This window comes from Carassius auratus, chromosome 23 (assembly GCF_003368295.1).
Source record: "Carassius auratus strain Wakin chromosome 23, ASM336829v1, whole genome shotgun sequence".
Classification (NCBI taxonomy): Eukaryota; Metazoa; Chordata; class Actinopteri; order Cypriniformes; family Cyprinidae; genus Carassius; species Carassius auratus.
Genome location: NC_039265.1, coordinates 19,566,914 through 19,585,587, shown reverse-complemented (window position 1 = coordinate 19,585,587; position 18,674 = coordinate 19,566,914). Strand labels below are relative to the sequence as shown.

Here is an 18,674-nt window from a genome sequence, read left to right as displayed (position 1 = left end):
ACAGTATTTATGTGTGATATGTGTTTATGATTTATAATGTGAAATAATAATATTAGCAGTTTAATGGAAAAACAATATATTCACACACATTTGAAATCCATTACATTATTATCAATATTACAAAATATAACATTAGTTAATGTCATATGGTAATAATAACAACACACTTCTGATCCCAAACTCTGACCAGTGTGTGTGTGTGTGTGTGTGTGTGTGTGTGTAGCACTTACACACTAATCCCCACAATAATAAAGATGTTAAATACTCATCTGAGGAGGAAACAATGTTGCATCATAATGAAAGGATGTGTAACGTACACTTTTCTGTAAACTGATCCAAACATTTTTTCACTTATTTAGGGTAGAGTAAGAATATTTACATTTTTTTAGGAAGTTAGTTCATACTTAGATGTAATTTTATATGCAATATTACCTTTTCTTTTCATCATCATCTTTAAGAGTTCATGATCATTTCTGTTCAACTTTATTTCTCAGTTGATAATTACATCCACAATTCATAAAACACAACACATGCAACTGAGGTACAAGAAGGATTGACTTCCAAAAGTCATTGAAATCATTTAAAAATCAAATCAACGGGTTAAAAAAAGGCCTCAGGTCCAAATATTCATTTATGACCAATGAACTGTTTGACAAAAACTTCCCGATCTGAATCAACGGAGTAGCGAACAGGCTCCGAAGTGCCGAACTGAATCAAAACAATACATCCTAAAAGAGTTCTATTTTTTTTTAGAAAGAAAGAATAAATTTTACTGACCCCAAACTTTTGAACTCTAGTGTTTATTTTTCGAAAAGACATCTATTTTAAATAAATGCTCTTCTAGAATCCTGAAAGAATATCACAATTTCAGCAGCACAACTCTGATAATAAATCATCATATTAGAATGATTTCTGAATATCATGTGACACTGAAGACTGGAGTAATGATGCAGAAAATCACAGAAATAAAATAGATTGTAATGTTTATTAAAATAGAAAAATTTAGTTTTATTAATAATAATATGTAACTTTTTTTCCCTGTATTTTTGATCAAATAGATGCAGTTTTGATGAGAAAAACTTTTTTTCACTTATTTAGGGTAGAGTAAGAATATTTACTGTATTGCGGAAGTTAGTTCATACTTAGATATAATTTTATATGCAATATTAACTTTTCTTTTCATCATCATCTTTAAGAGTTCATGATCATTTCTGTTCAACTTTATTTCTCAGTTGATTACTCCATCCACAATTCATAAAACACAACACATGCAACTGAGGTACAAGAAGGCTTGACTTCCAAAAGTCATTGAAATCATTTAAAAATCAAATCGACAGGTTAAAAAAAAGCCTCAGGTCAAATATTCATTTATCACTTATGAACTGTTTGACAAAAACTTCCTGCCAATGTCCAGATCTGAATTTTAAAAAATTACAAACAGGCTCCGAAGTCCCGATCTGAATCAACGGAGTCGCGAAAATGCTCCGAAGTGCCGATCTGAATCAACCGAGTCGCGAACAGGCTCCGAAGTGCCGATCTGAATCAACGGAGTCGCGAACATGCTCCGAAGTGCCGATCTGAATCAACCGAGTCGCGAACAGGCTCCGAAGTGCCGATCTGAATCAACCGAGTCGCGAACAGGCTCCGAAGTGCCGATCTGAATCAACGGAGTCGCGAACATGCTCCGAAGTGCCGATCTGAATCAACCGAGTCGCGAACATGCTCCGAAGTGCCGATCTGAATCAACGGAGTCGCGAACATGCTCCGAAGTGCCGATCTGAATCAACCGAGTCGCGAACAGGCTCCGAAGTGCCGATCTGAATCAACCGAGTCGCGAACAGGCTCCGAAGTGCCGATCTGAATCAACGGAGTCGCGAACATGCTCCGAAGTGCCGATCTGAATCAACCGAGTCGCGAACAGGCTCCGAAGTGCCGATCTGAATCAACCGAGTCGCGAACATGCGCCGAAGTGCCGATCTGAATCAAAACAATACATCCTAAAAGAGTTCTATTTTTTTTAGAAAGAAAGAAAGAATAAATTTTACTGACCTTTTAACTTTTCATTCATCAAAGAATCCTGAAAGAATATCACAGTTTCAGCAGCACAACTCTGATAATAAATCATCATATTAGAATGATTTCTGAATATCATGTGACACTGAAGACTGGAGTAATAATGCTGAAAAACACAGAAATAAAATAGATTTTAATGTATATTAAAATAGAAACATTCGGTTTTACTTCATAATAATATTTAACTTTTTTCCCCCTATATTTTTGATCAAATAGATGCAGTTTTGATGGGTAAACTCCTTTAAAAAAAAAAAAAAACATAAAAAATCATTCTGATCCCAAACTCTGACCGGTGTGTGTGTGTATGTGTATGTTGCACTTACACACTAATCCCCACAATAATAACGATGTTTTGGCAAAATGAACTGTTTGACAAAAACTTCCTGCTCCGATGTCCAGATCTGAATTTTTTTTTAAAAAATTACAAGTAAAAATGATAGTAAAAATAATTAAGATTGATCTTCCTCTATATTATATTAACAGCCTAAGCACCATAAGATCACCTTTACACTATAAAAAAACATTATATTTCAACCTATATTAATAACCTGTATGTATTAAAAAACAAAGAATACCGTTCTTACCAAATTCATTCAACACGTTATTAAATCATAATTAGTTTTTAAACACTTGACAGGAACTTTCAGAGCTGATTTCAAAGTTACTGCGTTTATAAAACAACTGTATGAAAGACTCAGATCACGTATCTAAAAATAAATCGCTATAGTAAAAGAGAAATAATAAGAGGAGTGAAGTTTCCTACCGTTCTGCTGTGTTTGGTCCTCACGCGCGTCTGACGCTCCGCGGCGCGTCTCCGCCCCTCACACACGCGTTTACAGCGCTAAATTAATCATCTGTGCTAATTATTATACATTTACTTCATTGTCAGCTTCAGGTACTTCATTTATTATTGTTCAAGGAACTGTTTGAAACAAAAAAAAAAGGTTGTATTTCAGTGTCTCTGCAGGGGATTATAGAGCAACAGCGCCACCTGCTGTCGACACGCGGCTATTGATAGTGATGCTACAGTCAAAAATCAGTAATAATTCAAACTTATCAAAATAAAATATATAAAATAATGGTTTCTATTTTAATATCCTTTAAAATATCATTTATTTGTTTGATAAAAAAACACATACTAAATCATTCTGATCTCAAACTCTGACCGGTGTGTGTGTGTGTGTGTGAAGCACCTAATAAGTATAATTTATAATGACGAATTAATAATAAAATGATAAATTATCATATAAAAATCAGAACAGATACAGGGTTATTATTAAAAACTACAGCTATTAGGAACACTTGTTAAAATAAAGCTTAAATAAAATAAAAAATAAAATACACGGCTGCTTTGGCAAATTCTTGAAATTAGTGGAAGATCTAAAATTACTAACTGGAAATTAAAAAAAAATCTTAAATTTTAATGAAACATAAACAGTGATATTAAAATAGTACTGTAAATTACAAAAGCACATACTATTTCTAAATATATATAAAAAAAACATTTAAAGGAAACTCAAAATATTGAAAAATGAAAAAGGATATCTAAATATTATTGGAAACCATAAGTATAAGAAAAATACTGCAATAACATTGGTTCCAGTAGCTTCGCTGAATAATAATATGCTGCTTTACTTCAATTCAGGTAAAGTTTTCATGAAGATTATTTTGAATATTTCTGTTAGCATTATGCAGAAATGAACAGGTCTTCACTGTACGTCTGAGTGTCTTTATTATCTCACCGCATCACAGCATCGTTTGCTAGTACTCTGTTCCTGTGCTCTGATTGGCTGCTGCAGGCCCCGGGTCACTGTCACTCTCCCAGAAGGAGGAGGTGAAGCCAGCGGGGGCGGAGACTGAGTGGGGCGTGTCCGTGTAGCCCAGCCCCTGGTACCGCCCCAGCCGGGAGGCGGAGACTGAGTGGTGCTCTTGGGACGTCCCAGCCATAGACATATAAACACCTAGACGCCTCATTGGCCGCTCGACTGCACGTCAACGTCGCCGCCATATTGGAGCGGGCAACTCTCATAACTCTCACATCAGGAAAAAAGAAAACATACCAGACTCATCGACAGATTGGACACCTACAAACCGTCACACGATAATAAAAACAGATCTCGGGGTTTTAGCTTTCACAGGTAAGACTCAGTTGTTGTTTTCTCGATGTTTTTTGGTCATTTTTAACATTATGTTGACAGCCAGTGTCAAGACTATTAATAAATAGCTAGCGATATCGCTAACGTAGTTAGCAGTGAAAGCTGAGACTTTATAAGAATTCAAAGTTTAAATGAATTCTTATTACGTTTTAACTTATATTGCCGTTTATATAATAAACTAAATGGTGTTATGAGCACAATATAGAGTGAGCCCTTTGACTGTCTAGATTAATGATGGAGCTAAAGCTTCTCTCTTTAATTTCACTACCGTTACTTTTTTACAAAGATGAAGTGGTAACACTTTAGAAGTTTAGAAGTTAATGTTAGTTAATTCATGATTGAACATGAACAAACAAGGAACAAACTGTGAACTTATTCTATGTATTCTTTTTTCTTCCCTTTTAGCCATTAGCAAACATGACAAGGACAGCCTTAAGGAAAGCTGAGGAAAGCTGTTCTCAGAGACAAGACTATACCTCCCTAGACTAGTGTTGTGTTTGTATTAAACCCAGAGCAGCCCTGAATGAATCGACAGAATGACCAGCTCATATTCTAAAGCCATTAATCGTTTGAAAGCATTAAGTTATACCAGAAAACAAGACAGAAATACTAGGAAGAAAATCTCTGCATTAATCACTTAATTGTTTGATTCTGATTAATTCAGACATTTCTAATAATGTTGATACAAATGCTAATACTGCACTCATGTTTATAATAAAAGGATGTTGCATTAAGTAATTTATTTTCTCATTACATACAGTCAAGTTTGTTACAGATCTCTTCATACTCCATATAAAATTAGATCCATTGGCTTATATATTCAGATTTGAGAGGTTAAAGGGCAGAGAGCATGATCACTATACAGCCGATTCCTCACTGCTTCCTCACATCTGCAATAATCTGGAGAAGAAAAAATGATTACACTCTGTATTCCAGTGCTAAAATATGAACATCGTGAAACCAAGACATTTGCAGGAGATGCATAATTACCTCAGATATGAATTTTTATACTCAATATATTTATTTTTAGATTTTTATTGGTTAATTCTTAAAACGGGGGAAAAAATTCTGCCAAAGGTGAAAACTATTGTTTGTCTGAGCCGCTGACAGATATTTGTTCTTGTTTTAAACATGAACTCATTTATATTTCAGTAAATGCTTCTCGATTTAAGGATGTTCAGATATTTGAGCTGGAAAACAAGAGGAAGAGCATCATTCTCTGTGGTGAAGAAGAACACCATGACCTTCATCAAATTAAAATCTCTCCTGTTTGTGTCCGAGTCGAATGGTGGCAGGTAAAAGAAAAGAGTAAAAAATAAACCCTGGACAATCTTCCTAAAACATACGTCTGCAGGAGCCTCGATGATTATAAATATGCTTTATCTTTATCACAGTATCATTTCATCAAGCCTTGTGTTCAACTCCATATTTATACTGAAAATAAAAGTAGCTGTGATCTTATTCTAGTTAGCGGCTCTGAAATCGAGTGACAGCTGATTGGTTGATTCACAAATGTCTTCACACACAAAGTGCTTCATATTCAAACACAGTTTAGATTAACACTCATATAACTGTATTGTCTGTGAGAGAGGAATAAAACAATCAAATCCTGCGATCGTTTACTCTTCCTCAGCCTGAACAAGTGTTTTTTTTTCTGCTGAACACCAAAGATGTTTTTTTGAGAGCGAACAGTTGACAGCACCCATTGACTTCTATGCTACAGGAAGAAATACTATGGAAGTGAATGGGTACCATCAACCGTTTGGTCTTTAAAGCATCATCTTTTTAGCATTCAGCAGAAGACAGAAACTAATTAATTTTAAAAATTAATTAATCTTTTTTAACTAAGACTGAAACTATTAAAAACAGTTTTCTGTAATTGAAATAAAGCTAAAGTAAAATGATATAGATAAATTATGTAAGCTACTACTAAATATTGTAGAAACTTAATTTTCTGCTAAAAGATATGCTATGTGTCACTCTGAGTAAGTGCTGTAACAGTTATAGTAATAAAGACCTTGATGTTGTTTGGACGCTAGAACCGTGTGTGTGTGTGTGTGTGTGTGTGTGTCCAGGATGTTCCCGTGTTTGGCTCCTGGGATGATCTGAATCCTCTCAAAGTCCCTCCCCAGGATGATGATGTCACAGTCAGAGTAGTGCGCCTGTCCCACGAGCCCCGGACAAAACAACACACACAGTCTGACACTGATAATCACAGAGAGTTCTACATATCATCTGAATCTAATGTTTTGCTATATTTTTATTTATTTAAATCGAGGAATCAGAGTTTTAAATGTTTTCATTTCCGGTCAATAATCTCTGCTGCTGCTGTTACACTCACAGTCACGAACAGCTTGAATCATCTGGACTTTTTGAGTCAAATATTTTGGCAAATTTTTTTTGCATTTTTATTTTATATTATTTCTTAACATATCAGACAATATCTGCCTTCATTTTGCATGCATCTTTTTTATTTTCGCTTATAAACTTTTTGTTGCTCTTTTTGTTGTGTTGTTTTTTATCCTCATTTGTAAGTCGCTTTGGATAAAAGCGTCTGCTAAATGAATAAATATAAATGTAAACTTATCAAATTATGGCTTCGTTTCCTTACATGAATATCGAAATATTCAACTCAAATAAACACTTGTATGATGCAGTATTAGTATTAGAATTTAATTTGGGGTCCTGAAATACCCTGAACACTGCACAGAGGTTAAGATGACCATTGCTACAAAAATAAAATACAACATTTGAAACTCATCGTATTTTGTTTTAATTTTCCCTTACTAAATTATACAGTTACTGATGCTATGGACTGTGGGATTACTGACAGGCTATTAACAAAAATCTGTCTCTAAACCTCTTTTCTCTTTATTAAAAGTTGATCTAGACAAGTACATGATCGAATCAAATGCTTTGCAAATCCGCTCGAAAGACCTGATCTCAAATGATTCGCGAACCGCGCTTCGGAGTCCCGATCTGAATCAAATGTTCTGCGAACTCGCTCCGAATCCCCGATCAAATGATTCACTAAACGCGCTTCGGAGTCCCGATCTGAATCAAATGTTCTGCGAACTCGCTCCGAATCCCCGATCAAATGATTCACTAAACGCGCTTCGGAGTCCCGATCTGAATCAAATGTTCTGAGAACTCGCTCCGAATCCCCGATCAAATGATTCACTAAATGCGCCTCGGAGTCCCGATCTGAATCAAATGTTCTGCGAACTCGCTCCGAATCCCCGATCAAATGATTCACTAAACGCGCTTCGGAGTCCCGATCTGAATCAAATGTTCTGCGAACTCGCTCCGAATCCCCGATCAAATGATTCACTAAACGCGCTTCGGAGTCCCGATCTGAATCATGTTCTGCGAACTCGCTCCGAATCCCCGATCAAATGATTCACTAAACGCGCTTCGGAGTCCCGATCTGAATCAAATGTTCTGCGAACTCGCTCCGAATCCCCGATCAAATGATTCGCGAAACGCGCTTCGGAGTCCCGATCTGAATCAAATGTTCTGAGAACTCGCTCCGAATCCCCGATCAAATGATTCACTAAACGCGCTTCGGAGTCCCGATCTGAATCAAATGTTCTGAGAACTCGCTCCGAATCCCTGATCAAATGATTCACTAAACGCGCTTCGGAGTCCCGATCTGAATCAAATGTTCTGAGAACTCGCTCCGAATCCCCGATCAAATGATTCACTAAACGCGCTTCGGAGTCCCGATCTGAATCAAATGTACTGAGAACTCGCTCCGAATCCCCGATCAAATGATTCACTAAACGCGCTTCGGAGTCCCGATCTGAATCAAATGTTTGGCGAACTCTGAATCAAATGTTTGGCGAACTCGCTCCGAATCCCAGATCTCAAGTTATTTTCCAGTGAAAGTGCTACCCAGCTAACAGGGAACGTTCCCACAACATTCACTAACGTTCTTTAAAAGTTGTGTAAATGTTAGTACAAAACGTTATTAAAATAATGTTTTTGGAACGTTCTTATAACGTTGTTAATGTTCTTGTAAGGTTAATAGAAAACGTTCTTAGAACAACGTTCTCGGAACGTCTTTAGGACGTTATTTGTACTTGATGAATGTTCTTCTAAGGTCGCTAGAAAACGTTCTTAGAACAACGTTCTTGGAACGTCTTTAGGACGTTATCTGTCCTTGATGAATGTTCTTCTAAGGTTGACAGAAAACGTTCTTAGAACAGCGTTCTCGGAACGTCTTTAGGATGTTATCTGTCCTTGATGAATGTTCTTCTAAGGTTGACAGAAAACGTTCTTAGAACAACGTTCTTGGAACGTCTTTAGGACGTTGTTTGTACTTAATGGATGTTCTTCTAAGGTTGCTAGAAAACGTTCTTAGAACAACGTTCTTGGAACGTCTTTAGGACGTTATCTGTCCTTGATGAATGTTCTTCTAAGGTTGACAGAAAACGTTCTTAGAACAACGTTCTCGGAACGTCTTTAGGACGTTATCTGTACTTGATGGATGTTCTTATAAGGTCTCTAGAAAACGTTCTTAGACCAATGTTCCCGGAACGTCTTTAGGACGTTATCTGTCCTTGATGAATGTTCTTAGAAGGTTGACAGTAAACATTCTTAGAACAACATTCTCGGAACGTCTTTAGGACATTATCTGTACTTGATGAATGTTCTTATAGGGTCACTAGAAAACGTTCTTAGAACAACGTTTTCTGAATGTCTTTAGGACGTTATCTGTACTTGATGAATGTTCTTATAACGTTGTTAATGTTCTTGTAAGGTTGATAGATAATTTTCTTAGCACAATGATATCTGAACATCTTTAAGACGTTATTTGTACTCAATTAATTTTCCCAATGTTGAGAGAAAACAATTTTAGAACAATATTCTTAGAGCTTTCAATTTTATTAATGTAATTTCTAAATTAATTAATTGCTAAATGTTGTTATGGTGTTATCCTAAAATATTATGATAACAGCATGTCCTTATATTTTCAGGTTATTATGAACGTTATCATAATGTTGAGAGAAACTTCTTTCTTATAGGCTATATAAAACATGAATAGAATACAATGGAATACATTAGGATAGAAAAATAAATGTATTTAAATATGAAACTACAACGTTGAGTATGTGGTGGCTAATCGCCTGAATGTAATTTATAATTATTAATTATATATCTTTTTGAATTTATTGAAGTCACTTCGGGTATTACGTGAATGGCATACACTGTAAAAGTGAAATTTGCCAATTGAAGTTAATTAATTTAACTCAAAAATGTAAAAGATTATTTCATCTTAATTTGTGATTTTAACTCAAAAGCTATTTAGGTTAAGCAGAACTCAAGCTAAAAAAATACATATTAATTTATTGAATCTACCATACAATCTATTCTTTTTAAGTATAAATGGCTGACCACAAAATATTTAAAAGAATAATGAACATAATTCGTGTTTTCAAACAGAGTAAAAAACTAATTATTTTACTCGACAAAATAATATCCGTGTGTTTTTCAAAAACCGCGCGCATTTTTCAGTCAGTCACGTCACGTGCACTCCGCTCATCCACACTGGACCGCACTCACTCACTCGCTGATGGGATCACAGCAGGATTAACGTTATTCGCGAGACACGACGCGGTCATGGTAAAAAATACAGGTACGTTAACGTTAAGCATTTCGAGCTTCTTTAATCCCATTTAAAGCACTCTAAAGTCAACTTTATCTGAAAATTAACAAGCTTAATTATCAAAATGTGTGTAACTCTAGCTAAGGTTAGCACAGGAGCAAGGTGATAACGCACCATTAAGTTATATAAAAGTTATCAACGGTGTTAAGTGTTAAATATGCAGTGTTATACACAACAGTTCGTCATTGGTAAATTAAGAAGTATTTTTGTGATTTATCACATTAACACAGCGTAAGACGAGTCCCGCAAAGTGTAACGTTATTTTCAAACTAATGTTACCGTTAGAGAGACGCTGATCTCTAACCGTCACTCCAGCCACAGATCTGAAGCGAGGTAAAGCGAACACACATTCACTGCATTAAAACACTTTAACCTTTGTGTTCAGTATTACTGAATATCTGTAGGTTTCATCTAGAATGTCCCATCTGATGTTGATCAAGTTACTAAATCCGCCGAATGTTTAACAAAGGGGCTGAAGACCGTTTGTAATGGCTGTTTAACGTTAGTTAACATTTTACAGTTATTTGCTCCTCACGTTGTATTATTTAAAATTCATACTAACAAATTGCTGTCATACTTTGAAATCAATGTTTTCAGTGCAAAGGCAGAGAGTGAAGGTGTGGTGGTATTGGCAGCAAGAAGGCTGCAATAATATGGGCCTGAAATGAAGTACCGGTAAGTACTATTCACATTAAACAAATTGATGGGCTTTACTGTTGTACCAGATGTAATTTGTCACGTTAAAACAGTTATCTAAATACATCGTACTTTTGTTTTTATTTTTTGATGATTTGCTATTAATGCAGATGTAATGGTGACCAGAAATGACCAGCAGCACAAATGTTAAGTCTTCTGAAGCAATTCTATACTTTTGTTTTATAAGTTCTATATTTCTAATCTAATTGAATATTAGATTAATCAAATCATTAATACACAGATGAAAAATAACAAACCAACTAAAGTCCAACAAGAATGACATCATGACATCTAAGAACCAGTCATGTTTGATTCAGATTAGGGCTCGGCGATATGTGAAAAAAATCTTGATATTGGCAAATTTTTTATGATACTCAATATATATCTTTATATATTTTATATAATATATATAGATAATATAAATTTAATTCCTATAAGTAATTACACATTGCCATGTTTTAACACATGATTATTAAAATAAGCTGTCCATAAATGTTACTTAATTGTGAGTTAAATTTCTCTAATTTTGTGTTTTGTCTTCAGGAACATTATCAGTCATTCAGGCTATGATCCTGGCAGATCTACTTCCTGAAAAGAAGACTCAGCAGATCTTTTCAAGACACACTAGGTAGGACACAGTTCAGGACAACTTTATATTTACTTGGCAACATTTTTCTGAAATCAGCAGAAATTACTGAATAGTTGATCTAGGGATGTTCATTTTAACCGGTTAACCGTTAACCAACCTTTAGGGATTTTGATACAATTAAATTACAAAGTAATTTTTTTAAAAATATTTTAAAAGGTTTGCTGCATATTTAAAATATGCTACTTGTATAATTTTTATTTATTTTTATTTTTTGAGAGAAAAAAAAACACAAGTCACTTATTATTTCATTCAGAAATAGGCCTAAAGGCTATTTTAGTTCCCCTCACTCCCCAACAAATCATTTCAATTAAATGTATTTATTCAACACAAATGAAAATGTTTCCATATTCACGGTGTATTTGAATAAATAATATTTATTATGTACTTAGTTTGCATTCTATTTAGGGATGTACATTTCAAGCAAAAGTAATAATCGATAATCGCTTTGTATTATTCGATTAGTGGTCAATAATCGCCCCCCTCCTGCGCATGCACCCACACACGCATAAACACACACACATAAAAAGAGAAAGAGGGAGAGAGACTATTCAGGCTTTCAGTCTGTATGATAACAAACTGTTGAATATATTAGAGAAAGGTCTATCCTAACCCAAGCCAATTAATGGTTGTATGATTGCTAAAGCATATTAATATAAATCCGAATGATGGCAATTAATAACATAACAGTCCGTCTATTATCAACTGCTCACAAGGTTGTAGGAGCCTATGACATTTCTGTTTTTTTAAAATGAGCATGAACATTCATAGCATTTTTAAATGAAGTTTACAGATTAAGATTAGAACAGATTAATTCAGACATGATTATTAGGCTTAAAACACATTGTGTTAAACAGAATATCATAAAACACGGTATGCGTTAAAACATGTTGTGAACAGCCTGAATGAAGGCACTAATTTGAATATTAAATGTAATATATGTATTTATAACAATAACCTATTTCATATTTTTATAAAAAGAAAATTAGCATGTCCACAGTTCTAGTTATTGCCAGCACTACCCTCTGATTATGTCTGATTTTGTCTGCCTTTCCCCGCTGGCCTGTAGACTGCGCTTCACGCTCCGGGCCATTGCTCTGTCCATCTCTGTTACCCTGTCAGATTCTGTCCCCTGCCATGAAAAAAGTAGGTAGTACTATATGGCAAAACCGAGGGGGAGCTTTTAATTGAAACAAGAGAACTAATATAGAGCCTTACATGGGCTGGTCGTTTCGATTCTTTATTAATTTAATTCAGGAAATATGATTGGAACATTTTATGTTTGTTAAAATTCAAGTTTGTTTGTTTTTTAAATAGCCTACAAAGCGACCAGCTCAAGACCTTGAGTTGAGCAGTTTTGATCAGTTTATCCTTCTCAAAAAAAAAAGAAAAAGATTAGCGTCATAATATTTTAGTAATTAAGTCAAAACTACGACAATGAATCATGTTACATTGCATGAAGTAAAATTGAATATTACACCTGTAATTTAAAAAAAAGGATGTGGCACCTGTCATGCTTCACGTTAAAAACGAAAAACAGCAATAGGCTTACTGACGATTTTTTAAACTCAAATTGATTTATTTCAAGAGACACTGGTTTGTATTAAATTGTTCTATTTTTTTTTTTCAACATGCACTCAAATATTTATCCGTTATTATTTTCGTGCTGCAAATATTTGATTCACATGCATGCCGCATGAAAGGAGGCGAATATCTCACTACAGATTAAAGAGCGTAAAAAACATTTATTGTTTGTATTTTATCTTAAAATTGACAGAAGCCTGAGGCTTTGTGTTATAATAAAAAGTAACAAAGCCCAAAGCTTATTGCGATTAAAATAGGGCTGAAACGATTCCTCGAGTAACTCGATTAAAAAAATTATCGAAGCAAATTCCCTTCTGCCTCGAGGCCTCTTTTAATTTATTTAAAAATCTCACGTCAGGTTCTTTCTCAATTATTTTTTTTTATGTGACACAACGCATTTACGCACCCACAAAGCGAAAGGAGGACACAAGGAGTCAGCAGTGTTTTGATTTGAGGGCGCGGGCAAACGTAAAGAGAACGTCGTGGCGCGTGTCGATTGCAAGATAGAGCTGGCATACCACAACTAGAGCCCTATGATTTCCGCAACGCAGAAAACGTGGAGGGAATCACGGAATCGAGTCATAAAAACAGATTTTACAGTTTAACTCGGTAATGGCACGGAATTTGCCCAAATTTTGAAATGAAATAATCGAAAATAGGTCATTGCACTTACATCAAATCATAATATGGACTAATATCTGTAAATATTAAGCCGGAACAGTCTATTTAAATATGAATCCTGCATGTTCTTGCATGTCTCTGTTAAGGAATGGAGCAGAAGCGCGTCTTCATTCATTAAACACACGGAAGCACGCATGACGCTAGCGGTGATTTCAGCGTCTGCTGTCTCACTAAATAAGGACGTGAACACATGAAGAACATCTCAAGAACTGCACTGAAAATCACTTCATGAGCATTTGACCATTTGATTTGATTTAAAACTAGCGTCACATCACATACACAGAACTGTAAAGGTATGTCAACCCGTCAAAATAAAAGTCCGGTTTATTTAAGTTTATTGCGGGTTAGTACTGAAAAGTTAAGTTTGCTTAATTTTCAATAATTAAAAGATTAATTAAATTAATGTTTTATGTGTTTAATGTGCATCTATTTTAAAACCCCAATTGAATGGCACTTAAATGCACTTAATTTAACTTTATATTATAACTTTATTGTCATTGTTCACAGTACAAGTACAGACAGAGAAAACAATGGGTAGTTGATTAAATGTTTATTTTTGATGTATGCATGCATTCTATGCATTTAAAAAATAAAAATATTTTTTTTATATAAAAAGGAAACTTAGTTGTTCATTTTAAGAGACCCAGGAGTCTTATTTTCTCTTGCATAATTAATATTGCACTTTAATTAAGCAAAAAACGCATTTTAACTGATTACTCGATTAATCGATGGAATTTTTGTTAGAATACTTGATTACTTAAATATTCGATAGCTACAGGCCTAGATTAAAACGTTACATATTATTTCCAAAGCTTACCATAATTAAAAGCTTGCGAATAGTCACATAACGTGTTATGTGAACATAAAAACATAACATGTTCATTTGTTAAAATCAACATAACGAGTCAAATTTTTTAAATGTTTTAAAAACATTTATGGTTATCAACCAGTGGATATTTACATTTTAGTCGTTCAACAAATAACAAATCATTTTAATGCAGCTAGCTTCGTAATCACGAATTACGTGGGAGACAGGAAGTTTCTCGCTCTGCACAGTGGAGTGGAGTGTTGTCATGGTACCAAAATTTCAGTATTCGGTACCGGATACCAGTGAAAATCCACGGTTATCCATTACCAAAGCAAAACACCAAAAATATTCTAAATAAAAAAAAATAACTTTTTAGCACTAAAAAATAAAAACAATGCCATCTTTTTACTTATTTACACTTTGGTTAAAAGTTTTTCTACAATTTATATAATTATGAAAAACAGTAAACAAGTTTCACCCAAATTTAATTTGTCTTTTAATTTATGAAATGTAAACACATTTTTATTTCTGGTAAATAAAGGGGATTTTCTAGTAAAATTAAAACGTGGAAGAAATATTGTGATTTATCTTCTTTAAAAAATAAAGTTTTATAAATTATTTCAACAGTAGTAGTAGTATACATACATTTTACTAAATAATAGTAATATTTCTAGCACAATGTCTTTATGTAAAAATTAACAATTAGGCCTAATGAATGCATATTTGTCATTTTAACTGAACTTAAGACTGGTGGTGATGCTAAGATATTTTTGGTCATTGATGGTTTCTGTAAAAAAATAGTAATAGATCATAGTAATTATTATTAAAAGATAATACTACTACTAATTCTACTATCATACTAAGTATATACAATGCACATGAATTGATGAGCTGCTGGGTTCATGAATATTAATCACGTTGTCTGCGTTCGGTCAAACTGATTTGCTGAAATCAAAACAGGGGAGGGTACTAGATCAGCGCCAGCCAAGAAATTGCCATTTGCGCATTAGCCCCGCCCCACTACCGGAGAAACCGGTATGCTTCTGCTTGTTCAAAAATGAATATGAATAATTCTAAATTTACTCCATTACCAGGAAAAGACAATAAAGAATAGTTTACATATAGCGTCTCGATTCAGCGTGGTAAGACTCTCACTCTTGCTCTCTTTTGCATGTGTGAGAAACTGAAAAGATCTCTTGATGGAGAGAGAACTCTGAAAGCTCAGATGCTGAAATTATGCGCTTCAGTCTATGTAGTAAACAAACCCGCACGTCTCTGCCATTCATTAATACACACAGAGACGCGCCAGAACACGGATTCATATTTCAAGCAACATTTGCGTTTTAACATTTACAGATACTGGTCCTATGGAGATTGATTTGATTCATTTATGCTAACTTTGACAAATTCCATGACTTGTCCATATTAAAATGTAAGTTTCATTTTCATGACTGGATTTTGAGATTCCATCCTCGTTTTCTGCTTCGCAGAAATCATAGCGCTGAACCTGGTTTGAACGGACCTCAAGACTACTGTACTTAAAGAAACCTGGTACGTCACTTTTAAATTTTTTTAGTACCGACTTGGTACCGAAGTACCGGGTCTTTTGAGAACACTAGTGGACTGCATCATTCTGTTAACTTTGTGGTTCATTATTTTGAGTCGTTTGGGATGCGGTGAGACAGGAGACCCTCTCACAACATATTGCTTTATAATTCTATGGCGTTTGCCCCTCCAAAATTTTCAATTAATCATGCTGCACGTGTCAGTAGTTCCCTGGCGCGGTTGCTCACACTGCAGGTGTACAGCACACTAATTAAACTGAATCGCGTTCTGGCCCACTTCTTCCAACCAACCGCGTCCGAGCGCAGCACAGAGCAATCACAGTCACCCGAACTGGGCTTTGGGGGTAAGAGATGCTCGGGCACGGTTCACATCCTTCGAAAATAATCGCACAGCCTAATCGATAATCGGTCATTAAATCAACTAATCGGAATATTCAAGAAATCGTGACCCATCCCTAAATCTTATATCAAATAAGTTTAGCATAACATTACGCTGGTACGGTAATAACCACTTAACAGTACTGATTTTTACTGCATATTTAAACTGAGCAGTGTGGCTGCATTGTCCAAGTAGAAAGTTTAACTGTGTCACCCTCATGTTGTTCACACCCATTTAGACAATTATTTTGTATTTTTTTATAATCTTTCATCATTTTTGTCTTTCCATTGAAAGTCTAGGCAGTAGACTTATTATTTCATAGGAATTTTGTAATAACACAGTTTGTAACATCAGCTAATCTGTTTACTTTACAGATGGAGCGCGGAGAGACCGGACAGTTCCCACAGTGCTAGTTTTTCAGCACCCACACCCCAACACAAATTCAGATAGAAGTTTTCAATAATAAAAAGTTCATATGATAGTTTATATTTAGCTATGAAGCAATAGTTTATTGTCATAAATATTAAACTAAATATTAAAGTCCTTCTGTAGTGAAAATCAAGTTTTTATGCTGTTTTTTTGTCTTTGTGGCATTAAATATTGCTACATCACAATCCAATAACCAATCACATCTAAGAATAATTTCCTATAGCATGCCAATACCAGCGCACAAGCACAAAGCTAAAGACAAATTATAGCAAAAAAATTAGATTTAATATTTGACTACAGGGGACTTACATTTTTTTTTTTACAGTCTGTTCAATGTGTTGAAAGGGAAAGTGATTATCTTTAATAATTCAGATACCTGTTGAAATGCACATGTAATTGAATGCTTGCTTGGATCTGGAATGTTGTGTTAATAAATGTTATGCTGAAAGAGAATGTTGCAACAGTGCTAACCTGAAAATAAAATTTTATTAAGCTACACTTTGTAATGTTCAAATTAAAGTTTATACAACGTTTTATTCTTAATAAAATTTAAGTGGAAAGAACATTGTAGGCACATTATGCTGACCATAAAATAAAGTTCCAACATTTTAACGTTCTTGGAATTTTCCAAATAAATGTTAATAGAATATTGTGTTTAAATGAAAATTAGGTTGCAGGAACGTTATGCTGACCATACTGTAAAATAACGTTCTAATAACGTTAAGCAAACTGGACATTTAAATGTTCATAGAACGTTATATTTTTTATGAAATGTAAGTTTCAAGAACGTTGTAGGGACGTTATGCTGACCATAAAATAACATTCTGGGAACGTTAAGCAAACTGGACATTTCAACGTTTTTGGAACATTCTAATTAAACGTTCATAGAACGTTATATTTTTTATGAAATGTAACTTTCAAGAACGTTGTAGGAACGTTATGGTGACCATGAAATAACGTTCTGGGAACGTTAAGCAAACTGGACATTTCAAAGTTTTTGGAACATTCTAAATAAACGTTCATAGAACGTTATATTTTTTATGAAAGTTAAGTTTCAAGAACGTTGTAAGAACGTTATACTAACCATAAAAAACGTTCTGGGAACATTAAGCAAACTGGACATTTCAACGTTTTTGGAACATTCTAAATAAACGTTCATAGAACGTTATATTTTTTATGAAATGTAAGTTTCAAGAACGTTGTAGGAACGTTATACTAACCATAAAAAAACGTTCTGGGAACATTAAGCAAACTGGACATTTCAACGTTTTTGGAACATTCTAAATAAACGTTCATAGAACGTTATATTTTTTATGAAATGTAAGTTTCAAGAACGTTGTAGGAACGTTATACTAACCATAAAAAACGTTCTGGGAACATTAAGCAAACTGGACATTTCAACGTTTTTGGAACATTCTAAATAAACGTTCATAGAACGTTATATTTTTTATGAAATGTAAGTTTCAAGAACGTTGTAGGAACGTTATACTAACCATAAAAAAACGTTCTGGGAACATTAAGCAAACTGGACATTTCAACGTTTTTGGAACATTCTAAATAAACGTTCATAGAACGTTATATTTTTTATGAAATGTAAGTTTCAAGAACGTTGTAGGAACGTTATACTAACCATTAAAAAACGTTCTGGGAACATTAAGCAAACTGGACATTTCAACGTTTTTGGAACATTCTAAATAAACGTTCATAGAACGTTATATTTTTTATGAAATGTAAGTTTCAAGAACGTTGTAGGAACGTTATACTAACCATAAAAAAACGTTCTGGGAACATTAAACAAACTGGACATTTCAACGTTATTTGGCAACGTTCAAAATAAACGTTTCCAACGTTATATTTTTTTATGAATGTAAGTTCAAAGAACGTTGTAGGAAACGTTATACTAACCATCAAAAAACTTCTGGAACATTAAGCAAACTGGACATTTCAACGTTTTTGGAACATTCTAAATAAACGTTCATAGAACGTTAT

At 34.3% G+C, this 18,674-nt stretch overlaps 1 long non-coding RNA gene across 1 annotated transcript; it reads left to right on the top strand.

The window, feature by feature from the left end:
• The first annotated feature begins 9,708 nt into the window (after positions 1–9,708).
• LOC113041701 (uncharacterized) lies at positions 9,709–16,691 on the top strand. The gene is made up of 4 exons (XR_003275431.1): positions 9,709–9,867; positions 10,495–10,572; positions 11,137–11,221; positions 16,631–16,691. It is a non-coding gene; the product is annotated as an uncharacterized LOC113041701 (long non-coding RNA).
• The last annotated feature ends 1,983 nt before the right edge of the window (positions 16,692–18,674 follow it).